Genomic DNA, 12,965 nt, shown 5'->3' with positions numbered 1-12,965 from the left:
TTCGCCGTTACGTAAATATCGCCATATATATAGGGTGCTTTTTTTTTAATTTGACATATGCGTGAAACTGGAAAAATAAGTTCAATCGAGGAAAATTCTCCAAACGAAAAATGTTAATTTCAAAGGCACACGTCTTATACGGATGTTTAATTAAATCAAAATTTTCCGGTTCAATTAAAACGTCCCTCTATATATAAAAAGTTTTATTTCGAGTATCGTGGTATTTATTTCAATAACTATGTCTCAACTCGTCAACTCAAGTCAACAAAAATTAATCCTTATTCCTCTAATTCATAACTGGCAAACATTAGACGAACACTTTAAATTAGAAAGTTCTTCTTAAAAATAAGAAACTACATATCATATCTTTTTGCACTTCTATCTATATCATATCTTGTTTCTTCATTCAATTTGACCAAAAATGGTCTTTATGTGTCAGCATATGCCAACTTAAAAAACAACCTGTATGTCTTATTGCTCTGAGACTCGATTGGAAATGAAGAAATCGTAGAATTAGCATGGTAAAGTTGGTTTTGTAAATTTTATATAGAAGATTGTTTTTTTTGGGTATCTAGAATTTTACCCATTTCTGCTAAATTTATTCGAGTTATGAACCAGGACTGAATTTTAAAGGATTCCTAAAGTCAAGGATAACTTTAAGATTACCATACAGTATCCTCTTTTGAATCCAAAAACTTTAATCCCTGGAGATTATTTGCACGTCACGATCTCTTTGTTACACACGGTATCAATTAACCGCCATATATGAAATTTTAAGCTGGGCATATAGGAAATAAAATCGAGGATCGCAAATGACAACTTCTGCAGGGAACGCGAAAAGAATGAAGGAACGTTTTGCTATATCAATGTCTGGCACCGGGAAATTTTAAGACCGTATCTTCTAAATGATTTGAAATATGGGCAAAAACGAGTATGCACAAAAAATGACCTTTGCTATAAGCTTGAAATTCTTTAAAGCGAAGACGAAGCTTGAAATTCTTTAAAGCGAAGAAGAGTGGAGGATAATGGGTTTTTTTACAAAAGGCAATACAGGCTTCCGATACTTCCAGGTCTCAGGCTTTCGAGTCAGTGTTGGCATTGCCGATCAAGTTCTTTTATCCTAATACCAAAATTAATTTTTGTAGGACTTTTGGAAAACTTTTGAAGCAAAGGAGGTACAATAATAGATAACTCAAATCTAATCTACCTTAGCTTCCCAACAAATTTTTGAAGAATAATAAAAGAAAAGTAAAAAAATTACCCTTAAAGGAATAAAATAACTATAAAAAACATCCCCTATTTCTTAAAAACAAAAAACAGCATATGAATTCATTAACCATAAAAGAAAAGAATATATTAAGCGAAAACCAAAAGTCAAATAGATAATAACCAAAACAAGGGATCTGTAACAATTGTCAACGAGTATGAATTTTAAAAATCACATTTACACTTATGCTATCTATGTATTAAGCCCCAAGAATACATTCTAGTGTAAATAATTCATGAAATGCGTGTTGTCGTTAGGATACGCAGAATAGAAAGGGTTTCGTAATAATCCTAAATATCTCTAAAGCTTGGAAAATAAGATAGTTATCCTGGTTGATACTACAATTTTCAATTTTGACCGTCTTTGAAATACAATCTCCCGGAGTTATAGGCTGCAGGAAAGATCGATCCGTCCATTTCAGTGACAGGGCAGTAACTTCAGTTCAATTCCGTGAAAAAATATTGGAACGTATGTTTTGTCAAGTAAACAAACTTAAGGTATAAGATAATGAAGGAACGATTTTCTGTATGAATGCCGGATACCGGAAAAGCAACGTAGTAAACTGTCTGGAAGATCGTCAAAAATGAGCTTCGCAATAAGCTAGGAATGCTTTAGAGCGAAAACTTAGTAGAAGAGAATGGATTTCTACTAAGAATTAGGGTAAATTGTAGCTGTTTGCTTTAAAAGAGAAAAATTATTTTATTTTTCAAAATGTTAGCAACTAGAATCTTAGAATCTTCGACATTTTAGTCACTGAAATGGATAGATCGACGTTAATGACGACTACGTTGGTATGACTACAGAACATTAACGAACATAAAAAAGTCAATTGTCCACTGGTATTCATATATTTACGTTACAAATATGAATATTTTAAATTTGACAAGGGTGAGCACACTTCTCTATTTCTATCTACATCCAATTTTTTTTATTACTGTTACATTCAACCAAACCCTTCGCACTTATATTCATTCTTGTTTGCGTGTTTTGTGGTTATGGTTGTATTATTAATGTTAGAAAAAAATATCCATCCCTGCATTTCTCTAATAAATTTGTCTCGAAATATTACAATTTACACAGTTACATAAACGAAAAAAAACTATTTCGAAGTTGTATTACATGCAAATTGCTGTAAAAAAGAGGAAATAGTAAAACCGTTATAACATGAACTGTTATTCACGCCGATTCTTACATTTTGAAATCTTATAAATTATAAGATGAAGACAAATCAAAGTGGTCCATTTTCAAATTTCTACGTCTAAGGCGAATGTAAAATATATTCTCTTTTACTAAAAGTAAAGGAAGTTTTCAAGTTTCTAGCTAACATATCGAAAAATAATGTTTCCCTTTTTAAGAAAACAGCTACAATTTAAACGGCACTACCATGTTTACTGGATAAATTCTATGAAAACTGCAAGCATAAGGGTTGGCATATTGTCTTGATTTCGTAAGTAATCAAGGATATTGTTAGGTTCACAAAAAAAGAGATAAAAGATATAAGGTTTACAAAAAACATTGATATAAAGTATTATTAATTGTAAGGAGCGTTAATTTGTGGAAGCTCCTAGTATTGTTTTTTCTAAAAAAGGAATGCGAGTGGCCAAATAAAGGTATTAGTCTTAAAAAAATGTGACTGGGAATAGGTATAATGGCAATAAATTATCATCTGTAAATGGTAAATAGGAATATTGTTAAATTTTAGAAAAAGATCGCCATCTGTGAATAGGAAATGAAGTTAACCCAGTGAATATGTTGTATTTACAGTGAAACAGTAAGAAGAAGGGCAGTTAATACGGAAACGAAATTAAACGCAGGTTTTGTGCATACCAAACTGATGACGTCACTTCAAATTCACTCTCTGTAATATAATTTTCATAGGCGTGCGTAAAGAAGTTTTAGTTCAAAAACTAATTTTTTAATATTTTCCACGTATTTCCCTCAGTTCAGTCCAAGATACTTTTTAAATCCCCTTCGAGGGGAGCAACGAGGCATTCTAATCTACTAGAACCATGTGATAAAATGAAACATTCAAACATATATTAAGGAGCAATACTTTGAGAGACTCTTGGATCCTAATTTTGAGACCATAGGCGACTGTTCCCTTGATGTGCCACGTTTTTTTGTTTCAAAATTGCATACATACCATTTAATTCGTTAAGACCACCTCTAGTACCCTGATTAATCCGGACCTGAATCTATTATATTTTTAGAGATAAAGACGTCTCATAAAAAATAAGTCAGCATAAGACGTTAAAAACACATGTATCATTGAATTTGTTGTTATTATTACATAAGGATAATAAATTAGATATTTATAATAATCATAATAAAATAATTATTTATTTGATGTGAATATTGTAAACAATAAGTATAATTACTTAATTATGTTATGTTTGTATCTTTAATAATTTAAAATGTATAAATAAATATTTAAAAAATATCTATCAAGGTGGTTAAGTGTGAAACAATCTAGACAATAAGGAGTTCTATAATAGTCAAGTCAACAAGTTCAATACTTTCGGTAGTGAAAAATAAAATATGAAATTTGAAAAAAGTTAAAATTTATGTAAAAATATACTTATATATTCTGATTTCGAGCCATAAAAGCACATTTTTCTTTTATAGTATTAAAATTAAAAATCGCAATTTTTAAACTGTATATCACGTGACCTAAAACGCGGTCAAGCCCTGATGTGATGTCATATCGGTATAGTATCATAGACCATCAGTTAGTTCAGTGTAGACAATTGGGTATAATATATCCATAGATAATAAATATTTATATTTATTATAATTAGTTGTCTATGAATATATCTGTCAAACTTATTTGTGTTATTTCGTATAGTGATACCGATATTAAATTTAAGTTTTTGGCAAGAAAGCATGTGTATTTTTTCGAAATAAATTTTTGGTGGCTTTTTATTAGCAAAATCAACATTTTGAAGTACTTTTTCAAATAAAGTAGAATACCCTATTGGTGAAATATATAGAAATAATGATCGTAAAATACGTATGATAGCTCGTTGAATTCGGTATGATGTCAAGAAAAATGTGCCAGAAGCGTTTGAATTGGAATCAATTTGAATTTGTCGGCTAGGCTACCTAAATATTCCAAAAACATAAGTAACAGAAATTTTGAATTTCTTAGCTATTTACCTTGACTGGACAATTAATTAAGAACGGTATCCTAGCCAAACAAACTACATATGTGTATTTTTATTATATAACATATATATTTTATTTTTATAACTTTTTTTTTCTTGATATAAAAATGGTTTAGTATGGTAGTAAGATTTGTAAGATTATATAGATGTATGATTCATACTTATTAGTATTTACATATTTTGTTCTCATAAACAACACATCATTCTTTATTTTTTCTTTTTGAAATAGCCTTGAATCTGATGTCACTTGCTTGCAAGGTATACACATAAATTTATATATTTCAAAAATCATCTGCATTTTATTTAGATAATAGATTGATAATAGAAACAAATTTAAAACGACTTTAAAAAAAATTTATTCTATGAGAAAAATATCATTTCTAAAGCTAGCTTTGAATTTGTTTTAAAATTAAACTGATTGTGGTCAAGACTGACTGACATTGAAGATTTTAAAATTATATTTAATTAACCTTTGATATAATGGAATTATATCATAATTTCATTTCCTATTAGATATATCTATTCAAATAAAATTATCATTAAGTCTGCCTAGTGCAATAAAATTCAGAAATTAATTCCTTCCCGTATGATTTTCAACATTTTGTAAACGTTTTCTGTCCTAGTTTGTTCATTTATGCTCGGTGGGTATTGAATAATTTGAATTTACAAGCAGTTACCGGCCTGCTCACTGAGAAATTTTAACTCTAAATACTAAGACTATCGCGTTATGGCATTCACTTCCTTGCCCTGATCTATATTCTTCTTTTGTTCACAATTTTATAGGTTTTAATTTTTCTAACTTTTTTTGAAAATAATATACAGGCGTAATCCAGAAACTTTCAACACGTAAGGACTTAAATTTCCTTCCTTAGTACTCACCTACAATACAAAAAAAAACCCTTTTTCACGGTCCTAGTCTCAAGCGCTTGGACTATACGTTGATATGCCAGCCAGTCATTTATTTTTTTATAAAATATTCATTTACTCTCTAGCTTGATACCCACCCGTTTCGCTGGACTTGGACTTAAAACCTACCACTTTATAGGTTTTAAAATTTTTGGATTGCTTCAAAAAACGTTCGTTATCGAGCCAAAACATCGTGTGAAATCAATTTTTAGGTAAAATCAATAACTACGAAAATATGAAGCATTTGTACAAATAGAAAGAAAGGAAAATAACACTTGGTGGTACATATCAAAAGTTGTTTTGCAAGAATAAATTAGAAAAAATTCTATAATTGCTTATATCTTTTATGTTTATCAATCGATTTTAATTTTGATTTCAGATTTTGTTATCTATTTTCAAATTTTAACGAAAGGTATTTTCAAATCGACATCAGGACAAAGGCGATTAACTTAAGCAACGAATCAAATATTAAACATATATAACAAATCGATTTTTTCTAAATATATATAAAAATAAAAACTTACATAATACATAAATTAGCACATTTTATGTTTAATTTTTGTTTGTTTGAATTTCAAAGCATAAAAAAATAATAATTGTATGGCAACTAAGGTTGATTTTTTATACTTATGTCTGAGTACTAAGTTACGAGTAAGTAATATAGATAACCCAATCGGTTCTCTTTTTTTAAATGAATGTTTAAAAATAATATACCTATATCAATATTTTTATCATTTAAATACACAACTTACAAATTAAGTTTTGTACAAATTATTATCATAGCATATTAATAAAAAATATAATATTATTATAAGTTTTATTTACAAGATACTTATTTCATAACTATTGAATATGTTCTTTTTGTAAAATCAGTAAATGTACTTACAGCACCTTAGGTATAGATAGTATAAAACGAATTACTAGCAAAGTACAAAGAATATAGAGAAAGGATTTTTAAAAACGAACGTTAGTTATTATAAGGTCAAAATGCCCGCATAAATATGTGTTCAGGGAGAAAGATCACTCTATACAAATTTTTTTACGTATATAATTTTTCTTCATTATTTATACCATCTCTGAATTTAGTGCAAAAAATATTTGTTTCTTCAGTTAACGTTTACAGAAAGAAAATATTGACTTTTCAAAATACTAAATGTAAAAGTACATGTACTTTTTGCAATACACGGTAGGAAATGTATGGCGTTAACTACAATGCGGTTATGGTATATAGACAGATACTATAGTCTCTATGTTAGTATAAGTAATCTATATCCCTATATATTATAAATGTGAAAGTAAGGATGTTTGTTTGTTACGCTTTCACGCAAAAACTAGCGAATGATTTTTAATGAAACTGTACAGCAATATAGCAACCATAATAACACATGAGACATAATTTATAAAGATATATATAAAAAAAGAAAAAAACTTAAATTTAATCTGACACTTTCTATTTTAAATTAAAGGTTTCTATAAAAATTAAAAATAATAAATGTCAAATAATTCAGAGCCATCCTTTCTAATATACCCAAATAAATTATGACTATTTTACAATTGAAAACTATGCATAAATAAAAATTGAAAACTATGCATATCTTTTAGCTGCGTAAAACAATCCCTTCAAGTGTTATGGAAAGGGGGTAACTGAGATCAAGAGATGTGGAGGCTATAAAGCGGTGGCTTTTACTTTTAAGCCCAGTGAAGCGGGCGTGTATCAAGCTAGTATACATATAAAATTCATTATCCTGAATACTGACTGACTGACGGATCAAAGCACAGCCTAAACCGCTGATCGTAGAGACCTGAAACTTGGAGGATGTGTTTTTTGAATTGAACGCAAACATACAATAAGAAAGGATTTTACGAAATTTTATCCCTAAGGGATTGAAAAACGGTGGCCAATTTTGTATGGAACAACGTGATTCTTTGGTCCAATTTACGTCAAATTTTGCAAAAACATTCTTTAACAGAATTGATACGTGTTTCGTATTTTATTGAAACTCATCACCTAACGGGGTTAAAAAGGCGTAGAAAGTTATTTTGGCCTCGAGTTGATATCAGTACTCCTTAGTGCTTTTGATTTAAATTACAGGCTATAACTCAGTAGTCTTTCATTTAAAGTTGAAATTACTCAGAGAAGCGGACGGAAAATTGCTAGTATTACATTATTGAATCCATCCCAAGTTTTGTGATATCGCCAACCAGTATGACCAGTATGCTCATACTAGATTGACTCGTCCGCCATAACTATTACTGGTGTAACTATTCCCTCAATGGTCCAATCAGTATGGCGTTCACACCGATACTGACATAGTGATACCCACAAAAATTTTTTTACCTTGAAGTAATTTGCGATAAAAACATTGAAGACTCTAAGAGAGGACTAAGAAATCATTCAACAAGAAAACGGTTAGGTTAGGTTGAAAGACTCAGTCAGCTAAGCACTTGGAAGTCTGTCGCTCAGAAACACTTTTTCGTTGAAAAAGGAGAAATATTTAATAATGAGGATACTCGATCACCCATCATGTAGAGAAGCACTTTTTTTCAAATTATTGAACTTATTCTTCTAGTGCATAGGTAGATAATTTCCTCAGGGAATCCAATTTCTTTATTTCAACCCAAATTACTACAAATATATATCTAAATTTTAACAACAAGTGCTAATTTTGAAGTCAATTGAATAAGTTGATTACATAATTCTTAAATATTCTTTAAGTTTGTTAATTGATGAAGTCATCGTGCTCACTGTTCAAATATAATTTATAAAAATTTGCATAATAAAAATAAGAATAGACTCAATGGAAATGCTAAATTTAGATAATTCATTTTTTAATGCCTACTTCTTCTTTATAAAATAACATTCATCGAATAACTTGTTGTGCATTCAATTGCAGTAAAACTTCATTCTAAAATAATGAGTACAGTAGCACTTAACATTTAATTAAATTAACGGAAGCGTTGAATTCCTTATGTATCGCTATACGGAATACTTTAGATCACGTGGAAAATAATCTGCTCTCAGTACAGAAGAGTATTTCTAATGCTCAATGACGAGCCGTCTACAGGCACCTGAGCCAGCCCATAACTTTCAATTCTTTCCCTGATCTATATTGACGCCCCTATTTCAACTTTTCGTACAAACTAACACTAGCAGAAAAGTGTGTAAATTAGTCCTAATATATCCCTCAACCTGACAAATCATGTTAAATCTATATAAACTACAAAAAGGATCTCTCCCGTTTTATACAGCGTGTTTACTTAAATTGGCTACATAATGGAAAACTGTTTTATTATAAGGTTTACGAAAAAAAAGTTATTCTTTATAAAAACCTCTGCTTTTGAAAATATTTATATTCAGCTATTTACTTTCGACATCTAATATACAGGGTGGCCACAAATTGACAAAGTTCGGTAGGAATGTTAATGTTCCTTTAGAAATGTAAACCATTTAGAACAGATTATAAGGAAAACAAACGAATTTTGTAAAAGAACAATTACATGTATGGAACGCGAAGATGGATACGTTGAGGCAAAAAATAACTGTAGATAACTGTTTAGGAATGAATTATTAACGATGAGACAGTTTTAACCACTTCAATTTTAAAATAAAATTTTCAAATCTTACTAATATAACACGTTATCTGTTATCCCAATTAGAAAGAAGTCGTTCTTCAAATGTTTATTTGCTGATTTAACCAAATATTTAATACAGAAAACCCATTTTTCATACATTATATTACAAATACAATTACTGTTGTTGACGTAAGTAACAGCAGTTAGCTTCAATTCGTTTTTGCCTCAACGTTTTTCCCTTATTATATGTTCTAAAAAATCTACATTTCTAAACAACCGTTAACATTCCTATCGAACTTTTTTAACTTGTAGTAATGTACACCCTGTACATTCGATAAATATTCTGGCTGCCACAAAATCACTCTCTTAAAGTGGGTTTTTAAAATAACGGTAATTTTCAAAACAATCATTGCCATGGCTAAAAACGAGCACATGAATTTATTCAATGATATAACTAATTTTCAGCAAAAAACATATACTTGATAAATTTCATGAACACTAAATGATGTTTTATCTGCATGTTGTCCACATACTGCGAACGCAACCGGTAGGCTGATTAACAACAATCTATTTAGCACGTCATGTAATTAACAATAGTTTCCCATCTATGACATACGTAACAACAATAATAAAATTTAGTTTGACTAAGTACATGCATGAGTCTGTTCTTTTTGTACAATAGTATAACACTATTTACACTGAGCGTAAATAGATAAAGACTTTCTTATTACACTGTAATAATACTATCCTTTTTTACTTATACTCAGTGTCAAAAAAGAACAACCTTATGACTATTAAAAAGCTACCCACACAATCAAACACATAGAGTCAGTTCTCAGTCAGACCAATATAACTAACTAGCAAACAGTACGTACAATGTAAAATTCACTTAGTCCAAACGCGTTACAGCATACGGACTACGGCATTTACAAGGCCAATCACATCACTATGCTAAAAATAAGTGATGATTCTCCAATTCAAACTTTTTATTTTATTTTATGAATATACTGACATACATTTTAAAAAAATTAATTTTTTTAAACAATTTTTAATTCAATATTTATTTTGTAGTAAGGATTTTACATAATTATTATACTAGCTGACCCGACAGACATCCTGTCTTAACTATAAATATTGAATTCGATATCGATACCTCTAGATGAGTCGGTGAACTTCTTATTAATCTTCATTAACCTAAGATTAATTTTCATTAACCTGCAGCTCGAATTCACTAATAGCTATACTATGCTTAACGGACTAGCTCGCTCGCTAAATCCGTTAAGTTCACTCGCAAGTTCGCCCCCTGCTTAGCCCGTTCGCCAAACACAAATTTTACTACTATCTCTTACACAGGCCTTCGGCCGTCGACTTGGCTGAGGCCTTCAGCAGTGGATCTCGCATATAGCTCTTATAAATACCTATTCGCAATACCTGAATAATAACAAATAACCCGCCACAATACTATACAAATACCTGGTTACAATTCTAGATAAATATGGTGGGAGCGCAAGTAAATACATAATAGCATAATAATAAGGTAATATAATGCACTATTTATATGCGTTTCCACCATTTATTACATTTAAGAAAGTTTTCTTAAATTTTCTAATGTTCCGCTCAACTTCCTTAATTTTTTCTTTCATACAAACCTTCTTCTGACAATAATTCAAAACAAAACAAACAAAAATTAGCGAAGTTCCATCTGTTCACGCGAAATTCAATGACCAGAACAAATAGGGGTTCATTTATATATATACATATATTATTTAATGTACGGTGTCGTTCAATAAAATTGAACTAGAATGTACATTTAAAATCGGTCCATGAAAAAAAAATTAAGGCAGTTAATTAAAATTAATCCTACTGCAGCACTTCGAGAGCTTCTATTACTCCGATAACCAACCCAGTGATCGTAGAAGTTGTGAGAACTACTAACATATACTACTATCCCTTGGAAATCGACCTCGGAAAATGAAATTACCACATTTTTTTTAAGAGTCTAAATGGCCGGGCGGTCTAAGGCGTTAGTCTTAGAACGTTGGAATATTTAAACTTAGGTTGCGGGTTCGAATTCAGGCAGCGGCAGTGTGAACAATTTATAATTAATGGGAGTGCAGAATTGATCACATTGTCGACGCTTGGATAAGAACGAAGTAACCGATTCCACCCACATCAAAAACGTAATTGTAAATATGAATGTAATTTAATAAATAAAGATTAACAAATAATGATGTGGGTGATCTCTGTGATAAGGCGCATGTCATAAATACGGAGGTTAAAGTCTTAAACCCTCATTATTATTATTATTAACACATTTTTTTAATTCCCTTCGAAAATCAGTATTTTACCGTTTTTAGATATTCCAATCCGATTATTTGAAAAAAATAAATGGATACTTTTAAAAAAATCATCCGAATCATATCAACTTCCCTCGAAAATGAATCTACAATAAAAAGATTTAAGAAAAACTCATGTAAGCTGAAAATTGAAGTAAGCTGTTACATATTACATCTATAAAATAAAATAACCTAACATCTGATACGACAAAAACAATACCCACTTATTTTTCCAATATATTCTACTTACATTTTCCATCATTTACCTACTCCGGCAAAAAACTAATGTCAAGGATTTCTTTTGTTTTTTTTTTTTCTGTATAGCAAAGATTTTCTCATACAAAATTTGAAAATTCAATTGTTTTAAAAAAAGAACTGATTACCTATTTTTTTAAATTTTTTTTTAATTTGAGTTTAATTTCTAAAGTAAATTACGAATTTTAAATGATTTGTATCCGTCTATGGCAATCTTCAGCTGATCAAGAGAAATGTAAGCATTAATAAATATATTTACAGAACTCCTTTGGTTTAATTGAAAAATGAACGTTTGAACAAAATTTCTTATTGACTTCATGCCCAAATAATTATACAAAATCAAAAAGTCAGCCAAAAAAGTCGAAAGTTTATTCTCTATTAACTAACAACATATCAAAAAGATTCAAATTTGTACCTAGTTGTGTAACGACCATACAATATTCCCTCTCAAAATTTGAAGTTTTCTTTTTAATTAAAGCATATAGAATGCGAAAATAAATAAAAAGCAGTTTATACGGAATATGCAAATTACTGACTGCAATATTATGCGGTAACATTGATGTTGCAAAACAAAATGGATAAAAGGTATATTCGATTAAATAACCATACATATGCGAATTTTGGGCTTACCGTTTATCTGTTTAGGCAATTTAGCGACTTGGTATTTCGTCTAAATTGTTATGTAAGATAAATTTGAATATAAAACTAGTATTTAAGAAAATAATATCAGATCTCGGAAGTGCAAATTAGAAGTGGGTATCTTTAATTCGTTTAATAAATTAGGTCAAGAATTATATCAAAAAAATAAACAATGTATTTAGAGTACTCTTCTATAATCATTTAATACAACATATTTCCCTTGATATTGCAAGTTCAGTTGAATTTACTCTTCAAATTAGAAAAACAAAATTGCTGTTTTCTGGCTATACCAAATTTTAACCAATTACAAATTAACACAAGTCTTGGAAGTTATACAATCAAGTATTGATCGTTGTTTCAAAAAAGGTCATTAGAGTAGTAAATGTATTTTGCACTGGGTTAAAATTTTTTGTAGTTCATTCATAACCGGAAATGCAATAATAGTAACTAAATATTTAAAATTAATCTACAAAAATTGATGGATATGTAATTACGATTCCAGCCAAAAAATTAATTTCAGCACCCACTAACCAAATTTTTAATTTATAACATTGATAATTACTTATCGATTACATTAAATAACTAAAACAAATAAGACGATTCAACTTATTTATCTTAAAATTATGATAACTGCTTCTTATCAATGAGATAAATATTGAAAAACCGGCCGGTCTCATATTTTTAAATGTATATTAATTCTAGATTGAATTAATTAAAATTAAATTATATTATATTTATTGAATAAACAAAAACAGAGATTTGATTAGACTTTACACCTGTTTTGAATGGATGAAAAAGTGTACTTTAAATTAAAAGTACATGTAA

The sequence above is a fragment of the Chrysoperla carnea genome, chromosome 2 (genome assembly GCF_905475395.1).
Source record: "Chrysoperla carnea chromosome 2, inChrCarn1.1, whole genome shotgun sequence".
In the NCBI taxonomy this organism is placed as follows: domain Eukaryota; kingdom Metazoa; phylum Arthropoda; class Insecta; order Neuroptera; family Chrysopidae; genus Chrysoperla; species Chrysoperla carnea.
This window is presented reverse-complemented; position numbering follows the sequence as displayed.